Here is a 20949-nt window from a genome sequence, read left to right on the forward strand (position 1 = left end):
AACTGAATCTGATATTGTAAAGTTTGCCTGGTTATTACTTGTTTTTCTGGTTATTACCAAATTTCTTTAAGCAGAAAGGCCCTTTTAATTTGGCAATCATCATCGCACCCACCGTGAATCTGTAGAAGTATTGATATTTGAGTAATTTATCAGACACTTTTATACAGAGCAATTTACAGTAGTGTTTGGGATTAGGTACCTTGCTTAAAGGCAGAGACATGTACTGTACAGGAAAAAATTAAGAGACCACTGCACCTTTTTCTTTCAGGAAGGTTTTGACTGAGGAACAGAAGGGTTAAAATTATCACTGCAAATTGAACGCTTCTGTTCCTCACTCAAAACCTTCCTTTTTGACTTTTTTGGAAAGGAGAAGGTGCAGTGGTCTCTTTTATTTCCAGAGCTGTATACCATGATACCTGGAGAATCTTAACTAGCCAACGACTCTAAAACCCAGCCTACTCTCTCCCGTTTCCTCCAAATGCTGGGTGATGTGAGCGGAGATATTGTCAGTCTTGGCACCCTACCCCATAGCCCATTCACATGAAGAATACGGGAGATTGTAGCACACAGCCAGTACTTGCCAGAAATTCCTGCAGTTTCTTTAATGTTGCTGTAGGCCTCTTGGAAGCCTCCCGGACCAGTTTTCTTCTTGTTTTTTCATACATTTTGGAGGGACGTCCAGTTCTTGGTAATGTCTCTGTTGTGCCATATTGTCTCCACTTGATGATGACTGTCTTCACTGTGTTCCATGGTATATCTAATGCTTTGGAGATTCTTTTGTACCCTTCTCCTGACTGATTTCTTTCAACAGTGAGATCCCTCTGATGCTTTGGAAGCTCTCTGCGGACCATGGCTTTTGCTCTGAGATGCAACTAAGAAAATGTCAGGAAAATCCTACAAGAACAGCTGAACTTTTTTTGTGATTATTCAGAGTCACTTTAAATGATGGCAGGTATGTAATGAATTCTATTTAAGATGACTTTGAATGTGATTGGTTAATTCTGAATACTGCCACATCACCAGTTATAAACAAATGTGATTCCACAAGATAAATCCAACAAATTGAAATGTAGGCCTAAATGTGTTACACAAACTTCATCATTTTTCTTTAATGTATTAATTAATACATTGGGAAACATGAATTGCTTAGCCTATAGTTGTAATTATATACAGCTCTGGAATAATTAAGAGACCACTCCTAATTTTTCTTAAATCATGTATGGCAGCTATTCTATTCCAGTTATCTGTCATTCTACTTAATGAGGTACTGATTAGGTGATTACCTGAACCAAATCTAATTTAATGAGGAAAAGTATAAAAAACACTTTTTTTGGTCATCACTATCCTCCAGCTGGATGGCAAAAAAAGTGCTATTAGTACCACAAAGGTAATATGAATTAAAATATATATATATTCAGCATGACAAAAAAGTTGAAAAGAAAGACTTTGAGTAAGGAAAAGAAGGTTTCAATTCTGGCTTTACTGTCAGAGGGATACAGTGAGCGTCAGGTAGCTTCCATCCTGAAAATGTCAAAGACGGCAGATCATAAGGACAAGGTCAAGCAACAGACATTGGGGACAACAAAGGTACAGACTGGCAGAGGGTGAAAACGACCATCCACTGCCTGAGATAACCGCCAACTCATTCGAATGTCACTCAGCAACTGTAGTGACCTACAAAAAGAATGGCTAACAGCAGCTGGGGTGAAGTGCACAGCGAGGACAGTTCGAAACAGGCTCCTAGGGGCAGGGATGAAGTTGTGCAAAGCTAGAAAAAAGCCCTTCATCAATGAGAAGCAAAGAAGAGCCGGGCTGAACTTTTTCAAAAGTCCAGAAGGATTGGACCGTAGAGGAATGGAGTAAGGTCATCTTCACTGATGAGTCACATTTTCAGCTTTGCCCAACACCTGGTCGTCTAATGGTTAGACCTGGATCGGTGATGATCTGGTGATGCATCAGTAAGGCTGGAATCGGGCCGATTTGTCTTGAATCAAGTCAAGTACAAGGTTATCCTGGTTATCTTATAATGTTCACCAACTCAGTGAATTGGTTTTCCCAGCAGCAAAATGCTCCATGCCACACAGCCAGGTCAATCAAGGTGTGGATGGAGGACCACCAGATCAAGACCCTGTCATGGCCAGCCTAATCTCCAGACCTGAACCCCATTGAAAACTTCTGGAATTTGATCAAGAGGAAGATGGATGGTCACAAGCCGTCAAACAAACCAAGTTACTTGAATTCTTGTGCCAGGAGTGGCATAAAGTCACCCAACAGCAATGTGACAGACTGGTGGAGTGCATACCTCCTAATACTCTAAATAACAATATTTTTATTTGGAATTTGGGAGTAATGTTGTCAGTAATTTATAGAATGAAACAAAACTGTTCATTTTACTCAAACACCTATGAATAGTAAAACCAGAGAAACCGATCATTTTGCAGTGGTTTCTTACATTTTTCCAGAGCTGTATATATTTGAACTCAACCCAAGTACTATTTTAGTTTTTATTGTTACTACTGTATCAATATTCTTAAATTACAACAGAAAAGTGTACAGATGTGAAGGAAATGCCATGACAATAAAAGTGCGATGGGATGGAGGTTTGAGGGATGGGTAGAGAGAGCAATAGAAGACTCTAAAAACATTACTACTTCCCTTTGTGACTAGAGTGAAATACTTTGTTGTGGTACAGTCAGGTGTTTAACATGAGTGGGAGGGGCATGGGTGGTGGTCTGCAGGTGGGATGTTTTCGGCACAACACCGGCAATTCGCCACCTGTCAAACGCTCTTCTGATCCCATGCCCTAGACATCCTAACTGATGGAAATCGTTCATATGCATAGTTCACATTTATACAGTTTTGCTCTGGCACCTATGTACATAAAAGACAATAACACAATTAAACTGAAATCATATTTCACCTGCACCAAAAAAAACATTCCCAAAAAAAACATTCCCTTTTTTGGGGTTGTCTTGCTGTTGTCTCACCAGGGCACCTGTTGTCACTTTCATTTGCACCACAACAGGTGAAACTGATTCACAATCGCTTCCTAACTGGACACTGATATCCCGGATGTTTAATTGACATGGTGTTATACTGTGATGATTACATGTTCCCTTCATTATTCACTCACTGCTAGAGGGTCAGTGTTTTACTACGTTGTGTCCAGAACATGATCATGAGTGAAACATCATGTTGTGTTTGACACGGGGACCATCTGACACAGAGACACTGAGGAGCAATAATAAACATAAAACCCTGGATAGAGGGGCTCAGTGAATGTGGTGTTGAATGTGTACAGGTGGGTCAGTGTGACAGAGGAGACCCTGTAGAAGGACAGAGTGCCGGCTGGCCAGTCCAGATACACTCCTACTCTGTGGGGGTCTGAGTAGGTGACAGGTATGACGGTTCCCGTATCATTGTGACTGGCTGAGTAACTGTCATCATAACAGTTCAGACTCCAGGACTTGTCATTGTATCCAAGACAACAATCAACTCCCCTTCCCGCCCTGTTGATTCCTTTATATGTCACTCCTATAACAGCCCCTTTCCCACTCAACTCAACCTCCCAGTAACAGCGTCCAGACAGACCCTCTCTACACAACACCTGTGACCAGTAGTAAAATCTCTCTGGGTGATCAGGATACAGCTGCTCCTCTCTCCATGTCACCTTTCTGTACTTATACAGAGAGAGGTTTCTGTTTACTGTGTTTGGGTCCAGTGTGAGATCACAGACATCTGATGGATGAGACCAAGACACAATATTACACATCATCATCCATATACAGTGGGGAGAACAATTATTTGGTACACTGCTGATTTTGCAGGTTTTCCTACTTACAAAGCATTTTTATTGTATCAAGTGTAAGAGACGGAATCTAAAACAAAAATCCAGAAAATCACATTGTATGATTTTTAAGTAATGAATTTGCATTTTATTGCATGACATAAGTATTTGATCACCTACCAACCAGTAAGAATTCCGGCTTTCACAGACCTGTTAGTTTATCTTTAAGAAGCTCTCCTGTTCTCCACTCAATACCTGTACTAACTGCACCTGTCTGAACTAGTTACCTGTATAAAAGACACACTCAATCAAACAGACTCCAACCTCTTCACAATCGCCAAGACTAGAAAGCTGTGTAAGGACATCAGGGATAAAATTGTAGACCTGCACAAGGCTGGGATGGGCTACAGAACAATAGGCAAGCCACTTGGTGAGAAGGCAACAACTGTTGGCGCAATTATTAGAAAATGGAAGAAGTTCACCTCGTGGGGCATCAATGATCATGAGGAAGGTGAGGGATCAGCCCAGAACTACACAGCAGGACCTGGCCAATGACCTGAAGAGAGCTGGGACCACAGTCTCAAAGAAAACCATTAGTAACACACTACACCGTCATTGATTAAAATCCTGCAGTGCACGCAATGTCCCCCTGCTCAAGCCAGCGCATGTCCAGGCCCGTCTGAAGTTTGCCAATGACCATCTGGATGATCCAGAGGAGGAATGAGAGAAGGTCATGTGGTCTGATGAGACAAAAATAGAGCTTTTTGCTCTAAACTCCACTCACCGTGTTTGGAGGAAGAAAAAGGATGAGTACTGTTGTGGAAATGACTTTATACAATGTATTCTCACTGATTAAAGGACTGAGTCCCACTGTTTAGATCGGTAGAGGAATGTGGGGGATCTGGTATTTGCATAGGGTGCATCTATTGTCTGTCCAGATGCAGATCAATGGGTTTAGGACAGGATAGGAGAAGATATACAACAGGGAGCAGTAAGGTCAGTTGGCCCCTTTGGGTAAACACTACAGTAAACATTATGGCAGGAAGGATAAGGTGGGGGAAGATAGCATTTGACTTGTGTGATAGAACAAAGGGAATGTGTTTGATTGACATGAAACAGATGGCAGCATCTTACCACACCCCTTTTTCCTATGCGATATATACAGTTGAATGAGCTATATTGAGTTAGAGACTATTCACTGTTACTTTGTAACCTGCGTATTCTCTCCTTGCAAGTTTTATTAAAACCGCAATTGATTTCTCCTGTCTTAGCTACCATTTTCATAGAACTGTTTTGCACTTTAGAAATTGCCATCACAGTACCACCCCAAGAACACCATCCCAACCATGAAGCATGGAGGTGGACACATCATTCTTTGTAAGAGCATTAAAGATGGGTCGTGGCTGGGTCTTCCAGCATGACAACTACCCAAAACCCCCGAAACACACAGCCAGGGCAACTAAGGAGTGGCTCCGTAAGAAGTATCTCAAGGTCCTGGAGTGGCCTAGCCAGTCTCCAGACCTGAACCCAACAGAAAATCTTTGGAGGGAACTGAAAGTCTGTATTTCCCAGCGACAGCCCTGAAACCTGAAGGATCTGGAGAAGGTCTGTATAGAGGAGTGGGCCAAAATCCCTGCTGCAGTGTGTGCAAGCCTGGTCAAGAACTACAGGAAACCTATGATCTCTGTAATTGCAAACAAAGGTTTCTGTACCAAATATTAAGTACTACTTTTCTGATGTATCAAATGCTTATGACATGCAATAAAATGCAAATTCATTACTTAAAAATCATACAATGTGATTTTCTGGATTTTTGTTTTAGATTCCGTCACTCACAGTTGAAGACTGCTACATGCTTTGTAAGTGGGAAAACCTGCTAAATCGGCAGTGTATCAAATACTTATTCTCATAGGTTTTTCTCATAGGTTTGCATACCCTGGCAGAAATTGTGACATTTTGGCATTGATTTTGAAAATATGACTGATCATGCATATTTAAGGAAAGTGATCATATGAAGCCATTTATTATCACATAGTTGTTTGGCTCTTTTTTAAATCATAATGAAAACAGAAATCACCCAAATCACAAAAATTACATATCATTGAAAAACACACAAGGAGACACACAGGTTAAAATGGCAATTAAAGGAACATTTTTGACACCTTTTTAAATTGCTATTAGTGTCTATGTAGAAATAGTCAACGAGTTTGTTAGCTCAAACGTGGATGCACTGAGCAGGCTAGATACTGAGCCATGGAGAGCAGAAAATAACTGTCAAAAGACCTGCGTAACAAGGTATTGGAACTTTATAAAGATGGGAAAGGATATAAAAAGATATCCAAAGCCTTGCAAATGCCAGTCAGTACTGTTCAATCACTTATTAAGAAGTGGAAAATTCAAGGTCAAAGTCAAGGTCGGGTAGACAAAAGAATGATTTCAGCCCTGTCAGAAGAATTGTTTAGGGTACAAAGAAAAACCCACTGATAACCTCAGAAGAAATTCAGCCTGCTCTGGAAAAAGACGGTGTGGTTGTTTCAAGGAGCACAATACGAGGATACTTGAACAAAAATGAGCTGAATGGTCGAGTTGCCAGAAAGAAGCCTTTACTGTGCCAATGCCACAAAAAAGCTGTTGTGGAAATTCTTGTACTGATGTATTCTTTGTCGTCCTATACATGTATGAATGAGTTACTAGTTAAAGATACCGAGAGGGGTCTGGTGTTTGAATAGGAGACATCCTTGACCGGCACGGGTGGATTAGAGGGGTACTTGTAAATCTGTATAACCCTTTAGTGTCTCTGTTGATTATCAAGACATTGGCCCTCATTTATCATTCTTGCGTAGAAACGGGCGTATATGTTGGCGTAAGATTTTGCTTACACTCCTCTCACCGCCTGATTTATGAAGCTGTGCGTACCTTTAAAATCCAGGTGTACGCAATACCTGCCCTTGATAAATGCAGCGGCTGAAAACGATCATCATTAGAATAACACGCCCCTATATATTCAAGCGTCCGCTTCCCCCACGCCCTCATTTTACGCCATGGACACACGGAAGACGGCAAAAAAGAGAAACTTTTCTGACGTGGAGATTGAGACGATCACCATGGAGGTAGAAAGAAATAAAAGTGTTTTATTTGGCAGTTTAAAAAGCGGAATAAAAGATGATGATGTGATGTGGAGTACCATTCATTCACATTAATAATTGCATGACAATTTGTAATATTCGTCTTATTATTTTATGATATTTATTATTAATGACGTTTGTTATTTAGAAGAAGAATGTTGTTATTATTACTTATTATTATTATTATTTAAAAGAAGAAGAATGTCATTTTTATTATTTTGTCAGTCTGAATTATATTTTGGTCATTAAAAGCCTTTTATTACTGAACTGCCGGGCCTAACCCTGAAACGTCATGTAAAGCGCACAGGCTCGCATCTGAAGGAATACGTATAAATCAAATGCTTTGGTAAAGTCACACAAATTAAACATTAAAGTCCATGTTGCACAAAAATAAACACTGAAGTTTGTAATTATTATGTTGTTGTTTGTTTTACAGTGGGTCATAATATATCACATCTTTTAGTTTGTCAGTGCGGTAGGTTTTTTTTTTTCTGCGCATTTCCGCACTAACTCAAAACGTGCGTACACCACCTCCTGAGCTGGCGTAGGATTTGAGAGTGCCGTACGCCAACGTCCATATTGATGAATCTCAAAGTCACCGTGGTTTTGGGTGTACGCCAGGTGTACGCTGGAAATTTGGTGTACGAACTTTTGATAAATGAGGGCCATTGTGTCTCCTCAGGAGTTGAGAAGGATAAGGTGGGGGGACAGCCCGCCCTTTGGGGAAATGTTACACAAGACAGATGGGCAGCAACTTACCACACCCCTTCTAACATTTGAAATAAACACGGATTGTTCATGTATGGAGTTAGAGACTTAGAGACTCTTACTCCTTTAAGAGTGTCGATGCATGGAATTACCATCACAATTTGGGGGCTCGTCCTCGGTTACTGATCCTGGGGTCTCCTACTTTTTGGGATTCCTCAGTACAGGTACCCGGACTTAAATTTCGACCTCGGGAGGTAAGGGCACTTTCTTTTTGCGTTAGGGCGCGAGTATACTTGGGGTTAGGGCTTCTTTTTGCGTTGGGGCGCGAGTATACTAGGGGTTAGGGCTCCTTTTTGCGTTAGGGCGCGAGTATACTAGGGGTTAGGGCTCCTTTTTGCGTTAGGGCGCGAGTATACTTGGGGTTAGGGCTCCTTTTTGCGTTAGGGCGCGAGTATACTAGGGGTTAGGGCTCATTTTTGCGTTAGGGCGCGAGTATACTTGGGGTTAGGGCTCCTTTTTGGGTTAGGGCTCCTTTTTGCGTTGGGGCGCGAGTATACTAGGGGTTAGGGCTCCTTTTTGCGTTAGGGCGCGAGTATACTTGGGGTTAGGGCTCCTTTTTGCGTTAGGGCGCGAGTATACTAGGGGTTAGGGCTCCTTTTTGCGTTAGGGCGCGAGTATACTAGGGGTTAGGGCTCCTTTTTGCGTTAGGGCGCGAGTATACTTGGGGTTAGGGCTCCTTTTTGTGTTAGGGCGCGAGTATACTTGGGGTTAGGGCTCCTTTTTGCGTTAGGGCGCGAGTATACTAGGGGTTAGGGCTCCTTTTTGCGTTAGGGCGCGAGTATACTTGGGGTTAGGGCTCCTTTTTGGGTTAGGGCTCCTTTTTGCGTTGGGGCGCGAGTATACTAGGGGTTAGGGCTCCTTTTTGCGTTAGGGCGCGAGTATACTTGGGGTTAGGGCTCCTTTTTGCGTTAGGGCGCGAGTATACTTGGGGTTAGGGCTCCTTTTTGCGTTAGGGCGCGAGTATACTAGGGGTTAGAGCTCCTTTTTGCGTTAGGGCGCCAGTATATGTGTTTGGGCACATTGAAATTCTGCAGACAAGGTTAGGGCCTTGAACATCTCACTTACGGGCCGACAGGTCTATCAACAATGTTAGGGCACGTTGATTGAGAGGAAAGTGTTTGGGCACTTATGCGTTAGGGCGCTGGTATATGTGTTAGGGCACATTAGGTTTATATGGTTCTGGTGTGAGCGACGCGCTCACATGTCATGTGATTTGTTAATAAAATAGTGTTTGTTTCGCCGTGTTTGTTTTTTGCTGCGTTTGATGTTGGGTAAGCTTTGTGGTAGGTTTTTGGCGACAGTGTTTATGTTTATGGTGCATGGACATGTGAACAAATGTTTCTTTGAGTGTTATTAGGTTTACGGTGACTGGCGTTTTCATTCCGTGGCGGATGCGCGGCCTGCTGGGCTGGTTGGTGGAATATGGCAGAGTTTTCGTATGGACGTTTCAGAAGGTATACTGTAAAGTAGTTTGGAAGGCGTAGGCTACGGTGTGTAGACAGTGTTGACTGATGGAAGCTTTGGGAAAGTTGTGTGGGGTGTATTGATCTGTGTAGCCCTTTTCGTTCAGGTATCTGTGTTGTAGCCCATCTGACTGCCCCCACCCCCCGCTAGGTTTGCGTGGTCCCAACGTTTCCCTGCAATCGTAGCCAACCCGCTGGAGGCCGAGATTGCCCCCGATTGGTTTTCACTCTATGGACCTTTTAGTTGTTTGAGTCAAGAAAAGTTCCAAAAGTGGGGAGTTGTACACACCAGGTGTACACATCTGTAATCTCCGGTGTTTGCGGAGACTGAGACCAAAGAAGATTACAGACCCGGGGTTGAGAGACGGGTGCACGGGAACACGCAGGAACGCTGAACCGCCTGAGGGAGGGGTGCGGACGGTCAGACAGGGGACCAGAGGGAGCATCAACCGGTGAGATTGTTCCTTAATACAGTTTTCATATGCTTTAGTAAACTATGTGGTTGGTTTTTGTATGTCGGATTTGATGGTTTTGTGGAAGTTGATAGATGGATTTAAGAAAGTATGGTATCTAGAAGTAATTTTTGAGTTATGGTTATAGCGCCTGTAGTTAGGAAAATGTCATTTTGTTCCATGTCCTGACAACCCATTCCCATGCAGTTAACCTATTGCGGGGTGATTCGTGCAGGATTTTAAGCAGCTCTCTGTTGGTGGAATTGGTTTCTGTGCAACTGTCTGTGCGAAATGCAAGTAGGTTGTCTCGTTTGTTTCGACAGTAGAGGAATTGTGCCCCTATGTCTCCCTGTGGAACCTGTATTATAGGTAGGGGAGAATCGGTCCTATGGGCTAACGGTGAGCAGGCCTTGGGTTGGTTTCCAACCACGCAGCTAGGGCACTGATGGCTTAGGGGCTATATCTATTGCGCATCTATGCCTAATGCTGTGCTCGGGGGGACCTTGCAGATTTTGTCAAAGCTCTATGTCCACCTATTTCAGAGACTGTAGGAAGGAGTAGGGATTGCTCCTGTAAATGATGCGCGCCGAGTGTGTTTGTTCTGTATGAGATTGTGGCCCAAGTCATGGTCATTTGTCATTATCTGTTTGTGGTTGACATCAAGTAAATGCATTTGTCCATTTTGGTATTCCCTGTGCACAAGGGTTCCGATTGGCTGCATTGTGTGTTCCTTGGTGGAATATTTGTGTATTGGTTCGAGATGGTTAATTAATGTAGTTTCACTTCGTTTGTATTTACAATGATACCTGGGATAATACTTGTGTTCTCGGACCTACGCCTGATGCTCGTTACTGGCGTTTTCAATTCTAGTTTGATGGGTAGATGTGTCTGCGTTTAGAGATCAGTGTTGGCCTTTGTACTTTGGGTTCCGTTTGAGTGTTCAGCCTGTTCTCATCTATGGTGATTTTACCATCACCAGCATATTCAGTTTTGGGACGAAACATTAAGTGAAAGCTGAATACGTTTTCCTCTCAATGGCATTAATAGAGGGTTTAATAGAGAGTGCATTTAATAACCACAAAAAAAATAATGAACAGCATTATGAACAGCAGCGAGAATCAGTATATTAGCCTATCGTCTGTCTTCTAACATGACTGTAGCAAGGATTAACTGACCTCCTGAGCTGATAAATATATTAACTAATGGTATATTAAATTCTGAATACAAATGTCTGCCTACCAAAAGGATGTGATCCAGCTGAGTAATGTTACAGATTTGTTTAGTTAATGTAGCTACTATAGCAATGCACTATTGCTACTAGTTAATACATTCCAAGCTAGCAACACTAATGCTTAGGGTGACTAGCTAGGTAGCCACATTTTTTTAAATTATATCTCTTTCAGTTGTTAGGGAATAAATGTTCTACTTTATCAGACTGGGAGGGCAAAAACAGCAGCAGGAAGAATTGGTTCACAAACTCACCATTAAAGCAATGTGTGATGTGTTAGTGTGTGCTAGCTGACTGCGCATTATGCTGATAACCGATGTAATGTCACATATCTGTAACAGACATCCTAGCCAAGGCACTTGAATTTTGAGTTAACCAGCCAGTGGGCAGCACAAGTTAGGCAAAACCCTTTTGAAGCAGAGGAGTGTTCTGTTTTTCACTTGGGTGCCTATTTTTCATGTTTGGTTATGTTTAGAAAAACATGATTTTCTTAAAAAAAACATCCAGACAGAAGGGCACTTTGTTAAAGGCAGGGCAGAGGCGCAGAGGGGCAGAGGGGCAGAGGGGCAGAGTCCGTTGCCTCCCTTTGCAACTGCCTGTGGAGGTGCCTGATACATGTGAACACACACATATGAACAGACCGACACCCACAATTATACATGTGAACACACACATATGAACAGACCGACACCCACAATTATACATGTGAACACACACATATGAACAGACTCACACCCACAATTATACATGTGAACACACACATATGAACAGACCGACACCCACAATTATACATGTGAACACACGTATGAACAGACCGACACCCACAATTATACATGTGAACACACACATATGAACAGACTCACACCCACAATTATACATGTGAACACACACATATAAGCAGACCAACACCCACAATTATACATGTGAACACACACGTATGAACAGACCGACACCCACAATTATACATGTGAACACACACGTATGAACAGACCGACACCCACAATTATACATGTGAACACACACGTATGAACAGACCGACACCCACAATTATACATGTGAACACACACGTATGAACAGACCGACACCCACAATTATACATGTGAACACACACACCAGCTGTATATGCGTATAATACATCACTTACATTTCTTCAGTCCTGATTTCAACCTCCACTCTCCACCATGATCCAAACTGTGGAAGAAGCAGAGGAACATACTCAGTCTCAGTGACACTCAACCTGTCTAAAACAAACACACACAGACATCACACACACAACCCCCTCACACCAAACACACCACCCCCATCATACACACCACCTCTCCCCCATCATACACACCACCCCGATCATACACACCACCCCGATCATACACACCACCCCCATCATACACACCACCCCCATCATACACACCACCTCTCCCCCATCATACACACCACCTCTCCCCCATCATACACACCACCCCCATCATACACACCACCTCTCCCCCATCATACACACCACCCCCATCATACACACCACCTCTCCCCCATCATACACACCACCCCCATCATACACACCACCTCTCCCCCATCATACACACCACCCCCATCATACACACCACCCCCATCATACACACCACCCCCATCATACACACCACCTCTCCCCGATCATACACACCACCCCCATCATACACACCACCCCCATCATACACACCACCTCTCCCCCATCATACACACCACCTCTCCCCCATCATACACACCACCTCTCCCCCATCATACACACCACCCCCATCATACACACCACCTCTCCCCCATCATACACACCACCCCCATCATACACACCACCCCGATCATACACACCACCCCCATCATACACACCACCCCCATCATACACACCACCCCCATCATACACACCACCTCTCCCCGATCATACACACCACCCCCATCATACACACCACCCCCATCATACACACCACCCACATCATACACACCACCCCCATCATACACACCACCCACATCATACACACCACCCCCATCATACACACCACCCCCATCATACACACCACCCCCATCATACACACCACCTCTCCCCCATCATACACACCACCCCCATCATACACACCACCCCCATCATACACACCACCCCCATCATACACACCACCTCTCCCCGATCATACACACCACCCCCATCATACACACCACCCCCATCATACACACCACCTCTCCCCCATCATACACACCACCTCTCCCCCATCATACACACCACCTCTCCCCCATCATACACACCACCCCCATCATACACACCACCTCTCCCCCATCATACACACCACCCCCATCATACACACCACCCCGATCATACACACCACCCCCATCATACACACCACCCCCATCATACACACCACCCCCATCATACACACCACCTCTCCCCGATCATACACACCACCCCCATCATACACACCACCCCCATCATACACACCACCCACATCATACACACCACCCCCATCATACACACCACCCACATCATACACACCACCCCCATCATACACACCACCCCCATCATACACACCACCCCCATCATACACACCACCCACATCATACACACCACCCCCATCATACACACCACCCACATCATACACACCACCCCCATCATACACACCACCCCCATCATACACACCACCCTAGGGTTAGACAATTAATCAAATTAGTATCTAAATTGCGATATAGACACAGGAAATATTTTAATCACAAACTTCTGTGATTTCTAAAATGTTTTAAATGAGACCCGTTACCAGAGTCAACAGTCATCATTTGTTTTAATGTGGAGGTCCATTGACATTGTAATACACCAGTGGTGGTCAGGGCTAATGATGGACATTATGAGTCTCTTCAGTGAGACGGCTCTTCTGACTCCGTTCAACCGGAAAGAGACAGTCAATTTGGCTCCTGAACAACTCTTCATTTCCAATACTTAAAAATAACCCCTGAAGAATGAAATAACCACACATATCCAATGTAAAGGTATAAAAGTAGGCCAGAAGAATGTTAGAGCACAAAATCTTACTACTGGAAAAATACATGTGGAACACAAAGATGCGTGTACCTTATCTGTAAATAATTATTGTTTCAGCTAGAAAATAAAGAAAAGACCTGTGGGAGACATTTAACTTATCTAGCCTTTCAATTAGAATACTTTCCATATGTTATTTTCTAGCATAGAAGCCTCTCTTAAATAATGCAACTATCAGGCCAATGTTTTAGAGGTCCATTGTTTCTACTGGCCCCATTGTCATGTAACTGTAATCCCTTCCTGTACCTGCTCCTCACGTTATACCTGAAAGATATTCATCCTGACCCTGTGTTACCTCCTGTACCTTCTGTGGTGAACCACTTGATACCCAAAAGATATTCATCCTGACCCTGTGTTACCTCCTGTACCTTCTGTGGTGAACCACTTGATACCCAAAAGATATTCATCCTGACCCTGTGTTACCTCCTGTATCTTCTGTGGTGAACCACTTGATACCCAAAAGATATTCATCCTGACCCTGTGTTACCTCCTGTACCTTCTGTGGTGAACCACTTGATACCCAAAAGATATTCAGCCTGACCCTGTGTTACCTCCTGTACCTTCTGTGGTGAACCACTTGATACCCAAAAGATATTCATCCTGACCCTGTGTTACCTCCTGTACCTTCTGTGGTGAACCACTTGATACCCAAAAGATATTCATCCTGTCCTGTGTTACCTCCTGTACCTTCTGTGGTGAACCACTTGATACCCAAAAGATATTCATCCTGACCATGTGTTACCTCCTGTACCTTCTGTGGTGAACCACTTGATACCCAAAAGATATTCAGCCTGACCCTGTGTTACCTCCTGTACCTTCTGTGATGAACCACTTGATACCCAAAAGATATTCATCCTGACCCTGTGTTACCTCCTGTACCTTCTGTGGTGAACCACTTGATACCCAAAAGATATTCATCCTGACCCTGTGTTACCTCCTGTACCTTCTGTGGTGAACCACTTGATACCCAAAAGATATTCATCCTGACCCTGTGTTACCTCCTGTACCTTCTGTGGTGAACCACTTGATACCCAAAAGATATTCATCCTGTCCTGTGTTACCTCCTGTACCTTCTGTGGTGAACCACTTGATACCCAAAAGATATTCATCCTGACCCTGTGTTACCTCCTGTACCTTCTGTGGTGAACCACTTGATACCCAAAAGATATTCATCCTGACCCTGTGTTACCTCCTGTACCTTCTGTGGTGAACCACTTGATACCCAAAAGATATTCATCCTGACCCTGTGTTACCTCCTGTACCTTCTGTGGTGAACCACTTGATACCCAAAAGATATTCATCCTGACCCTGTGTTACCTCCTGTACCTTCTGTGGTGAACCACTTGCCCTGTCTGGCAAGATTCGGTGCCTCGTTGTCTAAAGCCCTTTTTGGGCTGTAATACAGTGGTGTAGTAATTGTCTTAACCTCCTCAGGTTACAATTACAATGATAGATTCTATATAAGCAGGAGGGATCAGGTCATTTGGGATCAGGTCATCTCTCTCCATGCAGCATGTTAAAACTTATTAAATGACTCAGCTATACTTTGAAAGTTAAGGTGTCTTTGTGTTATTAATCAATCAATATCTATGTGAAATTCCACGACAGACCCAAATGAACAGCCCCATTCCCCAATGTGAATTGGTTTCCAACGTTCACCAAAAAGAGCTGTTCAAAAAGAGTTGTTCGTCTCTCATGTGACGGTAATTTTATCGATCAGAACTCTTTTATAAGGAAGTACAGAGACGAAATACTCTTGGCATAAATTAACAGTTCATTTATTAAATCATTTGCAAATGAGAGAGACGCGTCAAACGCTTACAGATATAATCATCCGAGGAGTCTCTGACTGAAAACATGCACAATCCGTATTTATTACATAGAAAAAGGGGTGTGGTAAGATGCTGCCATCTGTCTTGTGTCACATAGGTTTTACCCAAAGGGTGGGCTGTCCCCCCACCTTATCCTTCCTGCCATAATGTTTACTGTAGTGTTTACCCAAAGGGGCCAACTGACCTTACTCCCACCAAGGACCACATTCCTGAGGAACAAAAGACTGACACCCTTCTTCTAGGCAGGAGGACATGGCCCAAATACCTGTTAATCCTCTGATATTATACAGACATGTGTGTCACAATCAAAGTAAAGATCTACATACCAGCCAAATGGAAAGACAGACATTTCTCAAATGCAGCTTAGTTCAAAATTTCCATAACACTCACTAGTCAGGACTTTTTGTCCTGACTAGTGACAAGTCTTTATTACAGCTTTTGGAAGCATTTCAAAACCTCTAACTGCAACTGCTAGCAAAGACATCTACTTTGTACTAGTGAAGGCAAACATACTTGATACAAGAGAAAATATCGCTCAAGTGTTGAGACATTTTGAAAATTGCTAATCATAATTGTAATTAAACACAAAACAACACCCCCAAACATATACCACAGTCAACACACACACCCCAAAAACAAACACTCACACACATCACACCTCCGTTCCTCAATATACGCCAGGATGTCGCAATTATTATGTAATTGCCTGATCCTGATTATTTGAGCCAGATCTCAATTATGACAATGATTTTTTGCTAACATTTTGATTCCAAAATCATATTTTCAATCTGAATAACAGAGTTTTACACAAATGTTAGAAACATCTCAACAAATGCCATTCGAATTATGTCAGTTTCCTTCAGTTTGGATGTCTTACCCGGGAATGCTGCAGAGCGTTTGACATGACTCCAGAAAGTTGTTTTGCAATAAAAAATTATGTAATTTTGTAACATTATAATTTAATAGTCACCAATTTCAGTCGCTTATTTCTTGTAACTCTGATCGACGAAAGATTTTCTAATTAGATAATGCACATTAAAATGTATGGATAGAAATATCTGTTGTCCCATTCCATATTCAGGGTTGAAAATAAAATGAATCATCTTTGTAGCTTACTAAAGTCTGCAGGCAACTCTAAGCCTCAAAAGGTTACCATAGTCTCTGAATGTTCCCAGCTCACACAAACGCACCATTCCTCCCCATTCACAATCACTGGGATTCTAAGCACCTGTTTCTCATTACCCCTTCAGTCTATAGCTTTGGTCAGTACTCCTTTATGGGTGAGGTATTGTTCGTAGCAAACAACATACTAAGCCTGTTCTAAATTGAGAATGCGATCGTCCTGTTTGACCCTAGGCTGCCTTTGGTGTATTTGAGTTTGCCTAGTCCTTCTGTGCGCTGACAAGTTTATACATTTTGGAAAGTCTGCCTTTAGCTCGCTCCTTTTGTACTGTTGCCCTGTTCTTATCTGGATTACCTGTGTATCGATCACTGCCTGTTTTCCTGACCAAGTCTATTGCCTGGCTCTGAATTTGTATATTATATCACCCAGGGGTGTAGATTTCATTGTACATGAGTAGGACATGTCCACCCTATTTTTGAAAATGGCATTTTGTCCCCCCCACTTTTATTATAACTATTATTATAAGAAAAGCTAAAATTCTTTACAACGTTTCAGTGGCAATACGTTAAGCAAATGCGTAATTCGAATCAGACTGACTTTAGGACCAAACGCAGGCACTTTGCTTTGAGGTAGTTGCTGGATAGGACTGGTTCAGTGTTGCCAAGTCTGCTTATAATACGCAACTTTGGGCATTCTTTTTTTTAAGTCGCTTGAAATAATCACGGGTCGCGGGTTGTGGTTTTTTTTGGGCTTGTTTTCAAAAAGGGGCTTCGTTTTTGTACATTTATGGTCGCTCCTTTCCCTAAATGCATTGACTGACACTGTCTGCTCACAGCCTCATAATCATATAAGTGCTGTAGTGTAATTCGCTCTACCACAAATCCCCATGTGGATCTTTCCCGCCCCCATCTCTCTCCCATTGGCGAAAAATCAAGTTACAAGTTTCAACGTTTATTTGTGAAATGCAACGAGCAACACAGCGTCATCCTGAACAATTACATTCTTGTGACATGGCACCCGACAACTATGTAGTGAGAGTTAAGAAGAATACATAAGCAAAAATATAGCCAGACAAAAAAAAATTAAGCAAAACATACAAACATAACACTGCACACTAGCAGCAGTTTAAAAGAGAGTACTGTAAACTAGCAGCAATCTGGGTATTAGCCTATTATAGATTATAGATATGGCAAGTAAGACAGTATTATACATAACAATGTAAACTAGCAGCAATTTGGAAGAATTATTAAATATTATAGATACATACAGTGGATTCAAAAAGTCTACACACCCCTGTTAAAATGTTCTTGTGATGCAAAAGAATGAGACAGATAAATCATGTCAGAACCTTTTGCACCTTTAATGTGACCTATAACGTGAACAATTGATAAACAAACTGAAATCTTTGAGGGGGGAAAAAAAATAGTAATTAAAACTCACACCGTTAAACTTAATACTTTATTGAAGCACCTTTTGTTTTTATTACAGCACTCAATCTTTATGGGTAGGAGTCTATTAGCATGGCACATCTTGACATGGCAATATTTGCCCACTCTTCTTTGCAAAAGAGCTCCAAATCAGATTGTGAGAACATCTCCTGTACACAGCCCTCTTCAGATGATCACACAGATGTTCAATTGGATTCAGGTCTGGGCTCTGGCAGGGCCATTCCAAAACGATAATCTTCTTCTGGTGAAGCCATGCTTTTGTGGATTTGAGTGTGTGCTTTGGGTCATTGCAGTGCTGAAAGGTGAACTTCCTCTTAATCTTCAGCTTTCTAACGGACGCCTGAAGGTTTTGTGCCAAAATTGCCTGGTATTTGGAACAGTTCATAAATCCCTCCACCCTGACTAAGGCCCTGGTTCCAGCTGAATAAAAACAGCCACCACCATGCTTCACTGTGGATATGGTGTTCTTTGGGTGATGTGCAGTGTTGTTTTTGCGCCATACATACCTTTTGGAATTATGGCCAAAAATGTAAACCTTGGTTTCATCAGACCATAACACATTGTCCCACGTACTTTTAGGGGACTTGATGTTTGTCTTTGGAAACTTCAGCCAGGCTTGGATGTTTTTCTTTGTAAGAAAAGGCTTCCGTCTTGCCACCCTAACCCATAGCCCATTCATATGAAGAATACGGGAGATTGTTGTCTTTAATGTTGCTGTAGGCCTCTTGGAACCCTCCCTGACCTGTTTACTTCTCGTCTTTTCATACATTTTGGAGGGACGTCCATTTCTTGGTAATGTTGGTGTTGTGCCATATTTTCTCCACTTTGTGGAATCTGAGCATTAACAATTACAATATTTATGTACGTTTCATTGGAAGTGCATGGACGATACTAACTGACGTGAGCTTTCATAATCATTGATTCAGAGTTCTTAAATGTTTATTTCATAAAATGTGTCGTACCTAACCATTAGATGAAGCTGAAACCTGATCACCTTCCTGCCAAGATAATTTAATTGAATATTACATGTAGTTTGAAAAGCACTTTGATGGTACATCAGGCATGTTTTAATAGGCATTCGAAATATCCTGTTTTGTTCTGTCATACTTGAACATGGTTTAATAGGTATTCAAGAAATAACCTATTTTGTTGTGCTTTGTCATGTTTACTGTAATTTTGAGTCAAACTTAGTTATTGCGTTGATGATAATGTTTAAAACCATAAGGGGGGTCTCACGACAATGTAGGTAGGCCTTAACTAAGGCCCACCACGTGGTACCCGACTGTTGCATGCTGAGCTGTTCGCTAGCACAAGTACGTCTGAAACCTAGTGATGAATTCTAATCTGGTAAAATATTCTAATGGTTTTCTTACAAAAGGTTAACGTATTGTGTTTTCGCTTTCCTTATATATTGTATAAGTGGTAGAATGAAGAATCCACACGGTGATAGACTTGAACGTTAAGGAGACACGCTGTGTCCCATGAGGACTGAATTTTAATCCAATATAGTCATAGCCTTAAAAAAAGGGGTAATACAGCTAAAGCAAGTTTACTCCCCACGATAAAAATTTGATGTATTATGCTGAATTGAGTTTGGTTACATAATATAGTTTCTCTTATTTGTATTTACCAACGATAACTAGGATAATACTTGTGTTTTTAAAACCAATGCCTGATACTCGTTAATGGAGTTTAAATTCTAAAAATGGACTACTGAACAAATAAGGTATTGATGTAGCAGTGTTTAAGGCCTACATTGAGTTTCCTTTTTGTACCTTGATTTTAGTGACGTCATACATCTGTTTTCTGTCTACATCGCCATTCTTAAGAGTTTCTTAATTTCCACACTAATGTTGAGTTGTTGTATAGTTAATGATAAGCACATTTGTACAAACTGTAAAACATGGTTGGACACTAAATCAAAATCTTCAGTTAACGAAGGATGTCGGCTAAATTGATAGGATAGTCTGAGGACCACAAACAAACATTTGGCTTTTTTAATGGCCCACCAAAAATGGGTGGAGCTCAGAGCTTCAGGAAGGATGGCATATCAAAGGGGATGGCCTCTACCAACCTTTCCTATTGAATCAAAGTAGCCTATTACTAAGGGTTCAATTCGAGTGTTCAGTCAGGTCTCATCTGTGCTCATTTTATCAACACAAGCATATTCAGTTTTGGGATAATCATAAGTGAAAGCTAAATATATTTTCCTCTCAATAGCTTTAATGTTGAAATGTATGATTTGGAAACCAACTGAAGTGAGGGTAGAGACCTAAAGTCATCCCCCATTTTTGCTGATAGAACAATCAATAGAACCACAGACGTGGTCAAAGAAAATGTATAAAAGTTATGATTTAGGGTTTGGCTGACCACCACTATTTGGAATAAAAATTAATCTAAGTTTATGATTTCCTTAAAATTTAGGAGATTAATCAAGACACTTTGTGTTTTTCATAAGACAGTTTGGCCGTTGCCTGTAAAAATTCAAAATGAGTATGCTGTAGCTATGCTAATACAATTGCCCTGGTGGTTGCCACAGGTAAACCACTGCACATGGGCTGGGGTTTTTTCAGTCCTAAAATTTTGTTGCGTAGCTTATCCCCTGAAGGCCAAACAAAATTTGTTAATGGGTTTTATGGTTTATAATTCCTTCGCACAAGCAACCGTGTTGCACACTGAT

This window comes from Esox lucius, chromosome 11 (assembly GCF_011004845.1).
Source record: "Esox lucius isolate fEsoLuc1 chromosome 11, fEsoLuc1.pri, whole genome shotgun sequence".
In the NCBI taxonomy this organism is placed as follows: Eukaryota; Metazoa; Chordata; class Actinopteri; order Esociformes; family Esocidae; genus Esox; species Esox lucius.